Raw genomic sequence first — 15,787 nt, 5'->3', positions numbered from 1 at the left:
CAAAGCTTCGCTGCTGACAGCCTTCCCTGAGAAATTGGACTTTTGAGTCAACTAACTTTGAAGACTAGCAGTATCCGTTTAATATTTAGATATTTTTTTCAGCTGCAGTGTAGGGTTCGTTTCCCTTTTGAGAGTTTTAGTCAAAGGCCCTATTTGGCCTAGTGTTTATTGTTTATTTTCCCTTTAACACTGTTCGTATTAAATTCTGTGACCTGTCGGCCTGCTTCAGTGTCTCTCACTCCGCACTTGGGCCATATCCGAACCCGGTCACAGCAAGTCTCGACCACACAAAGATGGACCCAGCAGAGAGAGCAGCTGACCTTGGCCCTGAGGTTCATTGGTCAGGCAGGCAATGGAATCTGTTCTCAGTGAAGTTACAGAGACAATGAGGCAGATAATCTCGTGCCGACAAGCCCAGTTTCATTTGGAGGAACAGTATTGTCCCTAAGCACAACGGTCGAACAGCTCACCACAGACAATCGGACTCAGGTGTCTGCGATTTCCACGCTCACGGCCGCTGTCCACAGCCATTAGCTGACAGTCATTAACGTTCACACCATCTCAATTCAGCAGCTACAGCCGCCTCAGTCCGACTCTCAGCATTTCACAGATCCTTCTTTTCTGCTGCCCCGACGATCTCTGCTCCTGGACCAGTGCCGACTCCCACCACCGTTCAGGAACCGAGTATTCCACCACCAGGCAGATATTCCGGGGATCCCAATGGTTGCAGAAATGTTATTACCCAGTGCGAGAGGACATTGCAAGCCCAGCCTGGTCGATTTGGGTATGATGCGCGAAGATCGGCGTACATGGTCAATCTTCTTGACGGACCTCCACTCAGCCTGTTCATCGCTTTACGAGAGCAAGGATACCCCGCAACCCAGTCATTCCGACATCTCGTGGTGGAGTTAAGGAGGGTTTTTGATCTTCCTGCACAGGGTCAGGAAGCTGCCCACCGACTCTTGGACCTGCGCCGAGGCAGAGGAACGTTGGGGGCCTATTCAGTTAAATTCCGTACCCTTGCAGTAGAGACGGGATGGAATGACTCATCACTGACTTCCAGCGTGGACTGAATGCAGGGCTCTGACATGAGATTGCTGTCCGGGACGAGCAGGTTAGTCTGGGTGACCTGATTAATCTGGTCGTTCGAGTTGACAACCAGGTGACTGAGTGGCACAGGGAAAGAATGTTTTAAACTTCCTACGTCCTCGCCCTCCTCCCCTCCCTCACCACCCAGCACCCAGCCCACGGAGGAGCCTGTACAAGTGGGGCGCAAGCGTTTGTCAGGAGGAACGAGAGCGGCGCAGAAGAACAGGTTCCTGCCTCTACTGTGGTGATCCAGGACGTTTCCGGGCAGCATGTCCGAAATGTCCAGTAATAGAGAAAACCTGTCAGCAGGGAGGGGAATCCTGACGGGTCGGTTCTCTCATCAGTCAGCTTCCCCTAACTCTGTAATGCTCACAGCTTCCTTGTCGTGGAGGTCTCAGACCCGTGAACTTACGCGTTTATTGACTTCGGTGCAGCCGGGAATCTCATGGACATCTCTCTCGCTCAAAGATGGGGAGTTTCTACTCAGGGATTAAGAGAAAAGATCAACGTCAAGGCGCTGGACGGTCGAGCTCTCGGAACCGGCCAGACCTACCTTTCCACTCAACCCCTCCAGCTGGTGCTCAAAGGCAACCATCATGAGGAAACATCTTTCTGTCCGGTTAATACACCTGAACTGCCACTGGTACTTGGTCTCCCCTGGTTATCCCGACATAACCCACGGATCGATTGGTCTCTGAAGGTTCTCGAAGAGTGGGGACCGACATGCCTGTCTACCTGTCTGGGTCCAGCTCAATCCCTTCCTGTGTCAGTGAAGGATGTGGACCTGTCTGGGATTCCGGCTGAATAAGCAGATCTCCTTGAGGTTTTCAGTAAAAGAAAGGCCACCATGCTGCCCCCCCCCCAACACCGGCCATACGACTGTTCCATCAACCTCCTAGTCATCCCCCCCCCAACACCGGCCATACGACTGTTCCATCAACCTCCTAGTCATTCCCCCCCAACACCGGCCATACGACTGTTCCATCAACCTCCTAGTCATCTCCCCCCCCCCCAACACCGGCCATACGACTGTTCCATCAACCTCCTAGTCATCCCCCCCCCCCAACACCGGCCATACGACTGTTCCATCAACCTCCTAGTCATCCCCCCCCCAACACCGGCCATACGACTGTTCCATCAACCTCCTAGTCATCCCCCCCCCCAACACCGGCCATACGACTGTTCCATCAATCTCCTAGTCATCCCCCCCCCCCAACACCGGCCATACGACTGTTCCATCAACCTCCTAGTCACCCCCCCCCCCTCCCCAGGGCCAGCTCTTTTTCTCCCCTCATCCTGAAACGGTGGCCATGGAGGAATAGAGCGAGGAGGCATTGAGCGTTGGGTTTATCCGTCCATCAACCTCACTGGCAGGAGCGGTCTTCTTTATTGTGGGTGAGAAAGATGGCAAGCTCCGTCCCTGCATCGATTATCAGCCCCTGAGCAACATCACTGTGAAAAAACACTACCCTCTTCCCCTGCTGGCATCTGCGTTTGGACATCTCCACGGAGAAACCATATTTTCCAAAACTGATCTGTGTAATGCTTACAATTTGATTCGCATTAAGAGAAGGGGATGGCCACTCTGAACACCTGGTGATGGTCTTGGTTAGCGATGTGCTCAGGGACATGTTGAACATGTTTGTGTATTTAGATGACATCCTATCTATTCCCGCTCACATCAGGAGCACGTCCAGCATGCCCGAAGAGTACTCAGACGCCTTCTTGAAAATAACCTGAACGCCAAGCCTGAGAAATGTAATTCCATAAAGACCAGGTGTCGTTTTAGGGCTATATACTCACCCCATCCAGTGTTCAAATGGACCCTAGTAAAGTTTAGGCAGTTGTAGAGTGCCCCAAATCATCTACAATCAAACAGGTATGACACTTCATGGAGTTTGGAAACTTTTTTCGCCGCTTTGTCTGGAATTCAGGATCCTATTAATGCACTCAGCAAGAAGAGCTCGGCAGGGTTCCACTGGACGGACGGTGCTGACCAAGCATTTTCCGAGCTAAAGCGACGTTTCACCACTGCCCCGCTGCTGCAACACCCAGACCTGTCTCAGCCTTTCATTGTCGAGGTGGATGCATCTGATGCAGGCATTGGAGCTGTCCTGTCTCAGCACTCGTCTTCGGATAGCCGGCTGCACTCCTGTGTTTTTCTTTCCCGTCGCTTGGCTTCGGCAAAGATGAATTACGACATTGGAAACTGGGAGCTTCTGGTTGTCAAGGAGGCCCTGGAGGAATGACGACTCTGGCGGGAGGGGGCAGAGCACGCATTTTTGGTCTAGACGGATCACAAGAACCTCTCCTGTATTCAGGATGCTCAGGGACTCAACTCTCGTCAAGCCCGGTGGGCTTGCTCCTTCATATGGTTCAATTTCGTCCTCACTTATCTCGCTGGCAGCACGAATACAAAGGCCGATGCTCTCTCTCGGTAGTTTAACGGTCATGAGGACAATGCTGATCCAGAGCCCCTTCCTCGCTTGTGTATCGCTGCTCCGGTGATCTCAGGAACAGAGGCAGAGGTGAGGGTCTCCCAACAATCTGATCCAGGCTCGGATGGGGGACCTCCCTGCTGGCTGTTTGGTGCATTCCAAAGTGTTGGAATGGGGTCACTCCTCCCATCTGGTTGGACATCCGGGAATTCAAAGGACTCAGGAGTTTATAAGGAGACAGCTTTGGTGGCCATCTATGTCCCAGGGTGTCCATGACTTTGTATCTGCCTGCCCCAGCTGCGCTCGGAACAAGACATCACACCAGTGTCCTGCGGCTCTGTTATGTCCACTGCCTGTGCCCCACCGCCCCTGGTCCCACCTGTCTGTAGACGACATCACTGGTCTGCCCCTGTCTAAAGAAAGCGCCACCATTTTGGATGTTGAGGATCGATTTTCCAAGGCTGCCCACTTCATTGCTCTCCCCCAGCTCCCATCAGATCGTGAGACTGCCAGACTCATGGTTCAGCATGTATTCAGGCTCCATGGCTTTCCTCAAGACATAGTGTCTGATCGTGGACCACAGTTCACTTCCTGCTTTAGGAAGGCTTTCTGCTCCCTCATAGGAGTCACGGATAGCCTCTCGTCTGGCTTCCACACCCAATCTAATGGCCCGACTGAGAGAGTGAACCGGGAGTTGGAGACAACCCTGCGCTGTCTTGCCTCTTCCAACCCCACGTCCTGGAGCTCCCAGTTGGTTTGGGCAGAGATCGCCCACAGTAATCTCCAGTCGTCCTCCACAGGCATATCATCCTTTGAATGACAGAAGGGAATCCGGCCTCCACCTTTCGTTTATCAGTCATTTGATGTAGGAGTTCCTGCTGCTGAACAGCTGATCCAGCGCTACAAGCGCACCTACTGACGAGCCAGGGCTTCTCTGCTGCACGCCCAGAAACAGTATTTCCGACAGGCTGATCGACTCCATCGACAGGTAAGGCCGTTCAAACCAGGGAAGGAGGTCTGGTTGGTATCAAGGGATCTCCCCCGAAAGTCAAGAACCGGAAATTGGCACCGTGCTATGTGGGACCATTTGTAGTGGAAAAGGCTATCAACAAGGTGTCTTATAGATTGCGTCTACCAGCATTACTGAAAATCCACCCAGTATTCCATGTTTCCCAGCTCCGGCCGGTTACTACCTCTCCCCAGGCCCCAGTCACCCCACCTCCCCTTCCTCCCCACCTGGTAGATGGTTTCCTTGTCTATACTGTGTGGCGCCTCCTGGCAACTCGCCGGGAACACGGTAAGGTCCAGTACTTTGTGGGCTGGGAAGGGTATGGCCCAGAAGAACATACCTGGATCCTGGCAAAGGTCATCTTGAGCAAGTCGCTGATCCAGGACTTCCAGTGGACACAGGTCTGTGGCGCCTCAGGGGCTGTGCCTAGAGAGGGGGGCCTTGTCACAACCACAGATTTGGCTGTACAGTAGATACGGCAATTGCGCTCGTGAAAATGCATGTGTCTCACCAATTTTTTTTGTGATAGTATTTAACTCCATACTTGTCACCGTAGTACTTGTTGAGTCTTGGACAGAGCACAGCAACGCTTCGCTGCCTGTTTGCTTTCAACCTTTCCTGAGAAACTGGACTTTCGAGTCAACTGATTCTGAAGACTAGCGGTATTCGTTTAATGTTTAGATTTTCTTTTCAGCCGCAGTATGGGCTTTGTTTCCTGTTTGAGAGTTTTTAGTTAAGGGCCCTATTTGGCTTAGCATTTATTTTATTTTCCCTTTAACACTGTTCATATTAAAGTCCGTGAACCATCCGCCTGCTTCAGTGTCTCTCACTCCGCACTTGGGCCGTATCTGAACATGGTAACACTTGTATCTTCTGCTCAATAGGAGGAGTGCAAAGAGAAATGCACAGCTTGGGTAGGTTCTTTCATTATGCTGGCTGCTTTACCCAGGCAGTGAGACATGTGCATAGACGTTCCCCTATATCCTCGGATTTCTGTGACGTGCCACACTCCACAGTGTCTTGTAGTCATGGGCAAAACAGTTGCCATACCAAGCTGGATGCAGATGGGTGGGAGGTTTTCCAAAGTGCATCAGTTAAATCGGTAAGGGGTGGCGGGGGCACGTCAAATTTCCTTAGCCTTCTGAGGAAGTAGAGATGTCGTGAGCTTTCTTGGCTGTGGCATCGATGTGGTTGCACCAGGACAGGCTGTTGGTGATGATCACACCTACAAACTTGAAACTCTCAATTCACTTTAACAGAAAATAGGAGCATGTACCCCCCACCCCCTGAACCCAATGACAAGCTCTTTAGTTGTGTTGACACTGAGGTAAAGGTTATTGCTATGGCACCCAGCCACTAAGCTGTCAATTTCGGACTTTTTGCTTTTGAGATATGGCTCACTGTGTTGGTATCATTGGTAAACTTGTAGATGGAGTTAGAATAGAAACTGGCCACACAGCCATCTGTGGATAAGGAGTAAAAAGGACAGAGCCTTGTGGGGCACCAGGGTTGAGGATAATTGTGGTGGAGGTTTTGTTGTCTATCTTACTGTTTGGAGATTGTTGGCCAAGGATACAGTTCGAAGGGAGATGTTGAAGCTCTAGGAGTTTAGGGAGGAGTTTGATGTAATTATAGAATTGGAAACAGAGCTGTGGTCAGTGAATAATAGTCTAATGTAGGTGCCTTTACCGTCCAAATGGTCCAGTGATGAGTGTAGGGCAAGGGAGAGGTCACAGATTTCTCAATGGGTGAGCATCTGGGGAACAGTGATCACCGCTCCCTGGCCTTTAGCATTATCATGGAAAAGGATAGAATCAGAGAGGACAGGAAAATGTTTAATTGGGGAAGGGCAAATTATGAGGCCATAAGGCTAGAACTTGCAGGTATGAATTGGGATGATGTTTTTGCAGGGAAATGTACTATGGACATGTGGTTGATATTTAGAGATCTCTTGCAGGATGTTGGGGATAAATTTGTCCTGGTGAGGAAGATAAAGAATGGTTGGGTGAAGGAACCATGGGTGACAAGTGAGGTGGAGAATCCAGTCAGATGGAAGAAGGCAGCATACACGAGGTTTAGGAAGCAAGGATCAGGTGAGTCTATTGAGGAATTATAGGGAAGCAAGAAAGGAGCTTAAGAAGGGGCTGAGGAGAGCAAGAAGGGGGCATGAGAAGGCCTTGGCAAGTAGGGTAAAGGACAACCACAAGGCATTCTTCAATTATGTGAAGGACAAAAGGATGACAGGAGTAAAGGTAGGACTGATTAGAGATAAAGGTGGGCAGATGTGCCTGGAGGCTGTGGAAGTGAGCGAGGTCCTCAATGAATACTTCTCTTCGGTATTCACCAATGAGAGGGAACTTGATGACGGTGAGGACAATATGAGTGAGGTTGATATTCTGGAGCATGTTGATATTAAGAGAGAAGAGGTGTTGGAATTGTTAAAATACATTAGGATGGATAAGTCCCCAGGGCCTGACGGAATATTCCCCAGGCTGCTCCACGAGGTGAGGGAAGAGATTGCTGAGCCTCTGGCTAGGATCTTTATGTCCTTGTTGTCTACGGGAATGGTACCGGTGGATTGGAGGGAGTTGTCCCCTTGTTCAAAAAAGATAGTAGGGATACTCCAGGTAATTATAGACCAGTGAGCCTTACGTCTGTGGTGAGAAAGCTGTTGGAAAAGATTCTTAGATCAGAAGATCACATGCACCAAGGATAGGATGGGGGTGAAACAGAATCTATGGGCACTTAGAGAATAATGGTCTGATCAGGTACAGTCAGCATGGCTTTGTGAAGGGCAGATCATGTCTAACAAGCCTGATAGAGTTCTTTGAGGAGGTGACCAGGCATATAGATGAGGGTAGTGCAGTGGATGTGATCTACATGGATTTTTGTAAGGCATTTGATGAGGTTCCACACTGTAGGCTTATTCAGAAAGTCAGAAGGCATGGGATCCAGGGAAGTCTGGCCAGGTGGATTCAGAATTGGCTTGCCTGCAGAAGGCAGAATGTCATGGTGGAGGGAGTAGATTCTGATTGGAGGGTTGTGACTAGTGGTGTCCTACAAGGATCTGTTCTGGGACTTCTACTTTTTGTGATTTTTATTAACGACTTGGATGTCGGGGGTAGAAGGGTGGGTTGGCAAGTTTGCAGATGACACAAAGGTTGGTAGTGTTGTGGATAATGTAGAGGATTGTCGAAGATTGCAGAGAGACATTGATAGGATGCAGAAGTGGGCTGAGAAGTGGCAGATGGGATTTAGCCCAGAGAAGTGTGAGGTGGTACACTTTGGAAGGACAAACTCCAAGACAGAGTACAAAGTAAATGGCAGGATACTTGGGAGTGTGGAGGAGCAGAGGGATCTGGGGCTACATGTCCACAGATCTCTGAAAGTTGCCTCACAGGTAGATAGGGTAGTTAAGAAATCTTATGGGGTATTAGCTTTCATAAGTCGAGGGATAGAGTTCAAGAGTCGTGAGGTAATGATGCAGCTCTATAAAACACTTGTTAGGCCACATTTGGAGTACTGTGTCCAGTTCTGGTCGCCTCACTATAGGAAGGATGTGGAAACATTGGAAAGGGTACAGAGGAGATTTACCAGGATGCTGCCTGGTTTAGAGAGTATGGATTATGATCAGAGATTAAGGGAGCTAGGGCTTTACTCTTTGGAGAGAAGGAAGATGAGAGGAGACATGCTAGAGGTATACAAGATATTAAGAGGAATAGATAGAGTGGACAGCCAGCGCCTCTTCCCCAGGGCACCACTGCTCAATACAAGAGGACATGGCTTTAAGGTAAGGGGTGGGATGTTCAAGGGGGATATTAGAGGAAGGCTTTTTACACAGAGAGTGGCTGGTGCATGGAATGCACTGCCTGAGTCAGTGGTGGAGGCAGATACACTAGTGAAGTTTAAGAGACTACTACACAGGTATGTGGAGGAATTTAAGGTGCAGGGTTTTATGGGAGGCAGGGTTTAAGGGTTGGCACAGAATTGTGGGACGAATGGCCTGTACTGCGCTGTATTGTTCTATGTTCTATGTAAAAGAACTCTTAAGAGGCAGTGATCATAATATGATTGAATTCATTCTGCAATTTGAGAGGGAGAAGCATTAAGTCACATCTATCAGTATTGCAATGGAATAACGGGAATTACAGAGGCAAAGGAGAGGAGCTTGCCCAGATAGATTGTAGGATGATACTGGTGGAGATGACGGCAGAGCAGAGATGGCTGAAGTTTCTGGGAATAGTTCACAAGGGGCAGGATAGATACTTCTCATTGAAGTTCTCAAATGGCAGAAATAGTCAACTGTGGCTGACAAGGGAAGTTAAGGACGGCATAAGAGTGAAGGAAAGGGTATATAAGATAGAAAAATGAATGAAAAGTTGGATGATTGGGAAGTTTTTAAAATCCAACAAAAGGCAACTAAAAAAACTATAAGAAGAGAAAAGTCAAGTCACTTTTATTGTCATTTCGACCATAACTGCTGGTACAGTGCATAGTAAAAATGAGACAAAGTTTTTCAGGACCATGGTGTTACATGACACAGTACAAAAACTAGACTGAACTACGTTAAAGAAAAACAACAACACAGAGAAAACTACACTAGACTACAGACCTACACAGGACTGCATAAAGTGCACAAAAACAGTGCAGACATTATAATAAATAATAAACAGGACAATAGGGCAAGGAGTTAGTCCAGGCTTCGGGTATTGAGGAGTCTGATAGCTTGGGGGAAGAAACTGTTACATAGTCTGGTTGTGAGAGCCCAAATGCTTCAGTGCCTTTTCCCAGATGGCAGGAGGGAGAAGAGATTGTATGAGGGGTGCGTGGGGTCCTTCATGATGCTGTTTGCTTTGTGGGTGCAGCGTGTGGTGTAAATGTCCATAATGGCAGGAAGAAAGACCCGCAGGGTCATGCGATCCGAGATGGTGCAATTTCCGAACCAGGCAGTGATGCAGCTGCTCAGGATGCTCTCAATACAACCCCTGTAGAATGTGATGAGGATGGGGGGTGGGAGATGGACTTTCCTCAGCCTTCGCAGAAAGTAGAGAAAAGGTGAGAGATGAGGGCAAACTAGACAATAATATAAAGCAGGAAACTGAAAGTTTTTCTCAGTTATACCGAGAGTAAAAGGGAGGTGAGTGTTGATATTGGACCACTGGAAAATGATGCTGGTGAGGTAGTAATGGGGGAGACAGAAATGGCAGATGATCGTATTAGGTATTTTGTATCTGTCTTCACAGAGTGCCGGAGGTCCATGAGTGTCAGGGAGCAGGAGTGAGTGCCATTACTATTACAAGGAAAAAAGTGCCAGGCAAGCTAAAAGGTCTTAAGGTTGATAAGTCACCAGGACCAGATGGACTACATCCCAGAGTTCTGAGAGAGATTGCTGAAGAGATAACAGATGCATTGGTCATGATCTTGCAAGAATCACTTGATTCTGGCATGGTGTCCGAGGAAGGCAAAAGGAAGTAAACTACAGACCAGTTAGCCTAACCTCAGTGGCTGGGAAAGTGCTGGAGTCTGGTATTAAGGAGAGGCAGTGGATGTCATTTACCTGAATTTTCAGAAGACATTTGATAAGGTGACGTACACGAGGCTGCTGCTTAACAAGGTAAAATTCTATAGCATTATTAGAAAAGGTACTGGCATGGATAGTGGAATGGCTGACAGGCACGAGCCAATGAGTGGGAATAAAGGGCCTTTTCTAGTTGGCTGCCCCTCACTAGTGGTGTTCCTCAGGGGTCATTATTGGGACCACTACATTCCACATTGTTTGTCAATGATTTTGATAATGGAATTGATGGCTTTGTGGCAACGTTTGCAGATGATACAAGGATAGATGCGAGGGGGTGGTAGGTAGTGTTAGGAAATGTATGATAACACATTTTGCTTATACTGTAACAATACTTTAACAATACTGTGGACTATTATCAAAATGAGGAGAAGGTTCAAACATCAGAGGTGCAGAGGCACTTAGGAGTCCTCATACAAGACTCACTGAAGTTTAATTTACAGGTTGAGTCTGTGGTGAAGAAGGCAAGTGCAATGTTGGTATTTATTTCAAGGGGAATAAAATATAAAAGCAAGGAGATAATACTGAGCCTTTATAAGACACTAGTCAGGTTGCAGGTGGAGTATTGTCAACAGTTTTGGGCCCCATATCTCAGAAAGGATGTGTTGTCATTGAAGAGAGTTCAAAGGAAGTTCGAAAGGTTGATTCCAGGAATGAAAGGGTTAATGTGTGAGGAGCATTTGGCAGCTTTGGGCCTGTACACACTGGAATTTAGAAGAATGTGTGGGGGTTTCGTGGAAACCTACTGAATGTTGACAGGACTAGCTGTGGAAAGGATGTTTTCTATAGTGGGGATATCCAGAACTAGAGGGCACAGCCTCAAGATTGAGGAGTGAACTTTTAGAACAGCGGTAAGGAGGGTTTTTTTTAGTCAGAGAGTAGTGAATCTGTGGAATGATTTGCCACAGACTGCAGTGAAGGCCATGTCGGTGGATATTTTTAAGGCAGAAGTTGATAGTTTCCTGATCGGTCAGGGTATGATGAGAAGGCAGGTGTGTGGGGTTGAGCGGGGTTGGAATCAGCTGGGATGGACTGGTGAAGCAGACTGAGGGTTGAATAGCCTAGTTCTGCTCCTGTGTCTTATGGTCTGTCTTTCTGCACTATCCACAACACCACCAACCTTGGCAAACTTACTAAAATACCCTTCTACTTCTTACTTGTAAGTAAGAAGTAGAAGATACTTGGTAGTGTGGAGGAGCAGAGGGATCTGGGGGTACATGTCCACAGATCCCTGAAAGTTGCCTCACAGGTATATAGGGTAGTTAAGAAAGCATATGGAGTATTAGCTTTCGTAAGTTGAGGGATAGAGTTTAAGAGTCGCAGGGTAATGATGCAGCTCTATAAAACTCTGGTTAGGCCACACTTGGAGAACTGTGACCAGTTCTGGTCACCTCACTGAAGGAAGGATGTGGAAACATTGGAAAGGGTACAGAGGAGATTTACCAGGATGCTGCCTGGTTTAGAGAGTATGCATTATGATCAGAGATTAAGGGAGCTAAGGCTTTACTCTTTGGAGAGAAGGAGGATGAGAGGAGACATAATAGAGGTATACAAGATATTAAGAGGAATAGATAGCCAGTGCCTCTTCTCCAGGGCACCACTGCTCAATACAAGAGGACATGGCTTTAAGATAAGGGGAGGAAAGTTCGAGGGGGATATTAGAGGAAGGTTTTTTACTCAGAGTGGTTGGTGCGTGGAATGCACTGCCTGAGTCAGTGGTGGAGGCAGATATACTAGTGAAGTTTAAGAGACTACTAGACAGGTATATGGAGGAATTTAAGGTGGGGGGTTATATGGGAGGCAAGGTTTAAGGGTCGGCACAACATTGTGGGCCGAAGGGCCTGTCCTGTATTTTTCTATGTTCTATGAGAGATCCTCTGCCGTTGCCCTGTTCCAGTGGCAGGTGAGTTGAAGTGAGTGAAGGTTGCCTGAGAAGATAGAGTTCATGTGTGCAATGATCAGTCTCTTAATGACGGTGATAGTCATTTTGGCATGTTACCTTGTTTTTAAAACTGCAACCATTTACCTTGTCAATGCCCTCATAATTTTGCAAGCCTATATAAGGTGTCCACTCAGTCTTCTGAACTAAAGTGGAAACAATCCCAATCTGTCCAATTTCAACTTTGAACGAAAGCCCTCCATTCCAGGCAACATTCTGGCAAATCTGTTTCTAATAGTATGGTGACCAAAGCCAAACACACTATTCCAAGTATGCTCTAATCACATCTTGTACATTTGCTACGTGATATGGCATCCCTTATACACAGTACTCGAGGCCTAATGCCCAAGTCAGCATGACATTACCGACAAACCTGGGTTCGAATCATCAGGGGAACAGACAGGAGATGCTGTGGACCTGAACAGGACACCCAAACGGCGTGTTGCCTCCCAGGTTTAAGGTCAGGGACATCTCGGATCCCATCCACAACATTTGAGCAGCCAGATGTCTTGGTACATATTGGTACCGATGACATAGGAAGGAAGAGCAAAGAGGTCCTGAAAAGAGAATTTAGAGAGCTAGGTAGAAAGCTGAGAAGCAGGACCTCCTGGCTAGTAACTGCTGGATTGCTGCCTGTGTCACATGCCAGTGAAGATAGAAGCGGGGTGATTTGGCAGATGAATGTGCACTGAGAAGCTGGTGCAGGGGCAGAGCTTCAGGTTCTTGGATCATTGGGATCTCTTCTGGGGATCTGTTCAAAAGTGATGTGTTGCACCTGAACCCGAGGGGAACAATATTCTCATAGGCAGGTTTGTTTGAGCTGTGAGGAAGGTTTAAACTAACTTGGCAGGGGGGTGGAAACCAGAATGAAGGGACTCGAGACAGGATAGATGGTAAAAAAGCCAAGATAGCATGAAGTCAGACAGCCAGGAAGGGCAGGCAGATGGTAGGACAAAATTACAGCCAGCAGGGTGAGTATCAGTGCATTAGGGATGCAGAATCAAAAAGGGTAGCAAACACAGTACTCAGTGGTATATCTCAATGCACTGAGTATAAGAAATAAGGTGAAAGATCTTGTTGCACTCTTACAGATTGTCAGGTATGATGTTGTGGCCATCACTGAATTGTGGCTTAAGGATAATTGCAGTTGGGAGCTAGTTGGTGGCGTGACTCTGCTGGTAAAGAGTGGCATCAAATCGGTGGAAAGATGTGACATACCATTGGAAAATGTTGAATCCTTGTAGCTTGAGTTAAAAAACTGTAATAGGACCCATATGGCAGTTATATGTAGGCCTCCCACCAATAGCCGGGATGTGGACCACAGATTACAATGGGAAATGGAAAAGGCATATTAAAAGGGCAATGTTATGATAGTCATGGGAGATTTCAACATGCAGGTCGTTTGGGGAAAATAGGTTTGGAAATGGATCTCGAGAGAGTTTGTTAGATGCTTGAGATAGCTTTTTTGAACAGTTTGTCATTGAGCCTACTAAGGGATCAGTTATAGTGGATTAAGTGTTGTGTAATGAACTGGGGGCGATTAGGGAGCCCCTAGACAGACAGACAGACATACTTTATTGATCCCAAGGGAAATTGTTTTTTTTTTGACAAGGGGACAACGAACACAATATGATTGAGTTCAGCTTGAAATATGATAGGGAGAAAGTAAAGTCTGACGTAGCAGTATTTCAGTGGGGTAAAAGAAATTACAGTGGTATGAGAAAGAAGTTGGCCAAAGTAAGGAGATGCTGGCAGGGATGACAACAGAGCAGCAATGGCATGAGTTTCTGGGAAAAATGAGAAGATACAGGATAAACGTATTCCAAAAACAAAAATACTCAAATGGTAAAATAGTACAATAGTACAAAATACTGAAAGCAAAAGAGTAGGAAGACAGAGAATTGGGAAGCATTTAAAATCCTACGGACAACAACTAGAAGAACCATTAGGAAGGAAAAGATGAAATGTCAAAGCAAGCTAGCAAACAGTATCCAGGTAGATAAAAAAATGCATTTCAAGTATGTAAAAAAAATTAATTAAAAGAGAGATGAGAGTGGATATAGGACCACTAGAAAATGAGGCAGGAGAAGTAATAATAGGGGACAAGGAGATGGCAGATGAACTAAATGAGCATTTTGCATCAGTCTTCACTGTGGAAGACATTAGTGTGCCAAATGTTGAAGGGTGTGAGGAAAGAGAAGTGAGTGTAGTTACTATTAGAAGGGAGAAGGTGCTCAAAAAGCTGAAAGTCACCTAGATCAGATGAGCTGCAACCTAGGGTTCTGAAAGAGGTAGCAGTAGACACTGAAGGCAATAGGAATAATCTTCCAAAAATCATTGGACTCTGGCATGGTGTCAGACAACCAGGAAATTGGAAATTTAAGAAAGGAGGAAGGCAAGCAGAAAGAAAATTATAGACCAGCTAGCTTGACCTCAGTGGTTGGGAAGGTGTTGTCAGGGATGAGGTTATGGAGTACTTGGTACAAGATAGGACAAAATCAGCATGGTTTCCTAAAGGGAAAATCTTGTCTGACAAACTTGTTGGAATGCTTTGAGGAGATTACAAGTAGGATAGATAAAGTGGATGTAGTGGATGTTGTATATTTGGACTTTCAAAAGAATTTTGACAAGGTGCCAAACATGAGGCTGGCTACCAAGTTAAGAGTCTATGGTATTACAGGAAAGTTATTGGCATAGTTAGAGCATTGGCTAATTGGTAGGAAGCAGCAAGTGGGAATAAAAGGATCCTTTTCTGGTTGGCTGCCAGACACTAGTGGTGTTCCAGAGGGCTCAGCGTTTGCACCACTTCTATTTTTATGCTGTATATCAATGACTTAGATGATGGAATAGATGGCTTTGTTGCCAAGTTTGCAGATGATATGAAGACTGGTGGAGGGGCAGGTAGTGTTGAGGAAACAGGTAGGATGCAGAAGGATTTAGACAGATTAGGAAAGTAGGCAAGAGAGTCACAAATGAAATACAATGTTGGAAAATGCATTGTCATGTACTTTGGTAGCAGAACTAGAGGTGAGGCCTCACCTTGAGTATTGTGAACAGTATTGGTATTGATAGTGAATGATCGGACAAGGCAGGGACTGGGTATTGATATTGAATGATCAGCCATGATCTCAGAATGGCGGTGCAGACTCAAGGGGCCGAATGGTCTACTTCTGCACCTATTGTCTATTGACTAGTTTCTAAATGAAGAGAAAGTCCAAATATCTGAGATACAAAGGGACTTGGGAGTCCCTGTGCAGAACACCCTAAAGGTTAACTTGCAGGTAGAGTTGTTGGTGAGGAAGCCAAAAGCAATGTTAGCATTCATTTCAAGAGGTTAAGGATACAAGAGCAGGGATGTGATGTTGAGGCTTTATAAGGCACTGGTGAGGCCTCACCTTGAGTATTGTGAACAGTTTTGGTATCCTCATCTATGAAAAGATGTGCTGGCATTGTAGAGGGTCCAGAAGAGGTTCACAAGAATGATTCTGGGAATGAAAGGGTTATCATACGGGGAACATTTGGTGGTTCTAGGTTGTACTTGCTAGAATTTAGAAGGATGAGGGGGAATCTCATTGAAATCTTTTTAATGTTGAAAGGCCTGGACAGAGATATGTAAAGGATGTTTCCCATGGTGGGGGAATCTAGGACAAGAGGACACAGTGTCAGGATAGAGGGGCATCCATTTAAAACTGAGATATGAAGAAATTTCTTTAGCCAGAGTGTGGTGTATTTGTGGA

General features: G+C 46.7%; 1 protein-coding gene across 2 annotated transcripts in view; it reads right to left on the bottom strand.

Annotated features, from left to right (window-relative positions):
• The window catches only part of LOC132394365 (fer-1-like protein 6), a 362,114-nt gene that overhangs the window by 323,427 nt on the left and 22,900 nt on the right, over positions 1-15,787 (bottom strand). The gene's annotated exons all lie outside the window — the stretch shown is intronic.

The sequence above is a fragment of the Hypanus sabinus genome, chromosome 1 (genome assembly GCF_030144855.1).
Source record: "Hypanus sabinus isolate sHypSab1 chromosome 1, sHypSab1.hap1, whole genome shotgun sequence".
NCBI classification, from domain to species: domain Eukaryota; kingdom Metazoa; phylum Chordata; class Chondrichthyes; order Myliobatiformes; family Dasyatidae; genus Hypanus; species Hypanus sabinus.
This window is presented reverse-complemented; position numbering and strand designations above follow the sequence as displayed.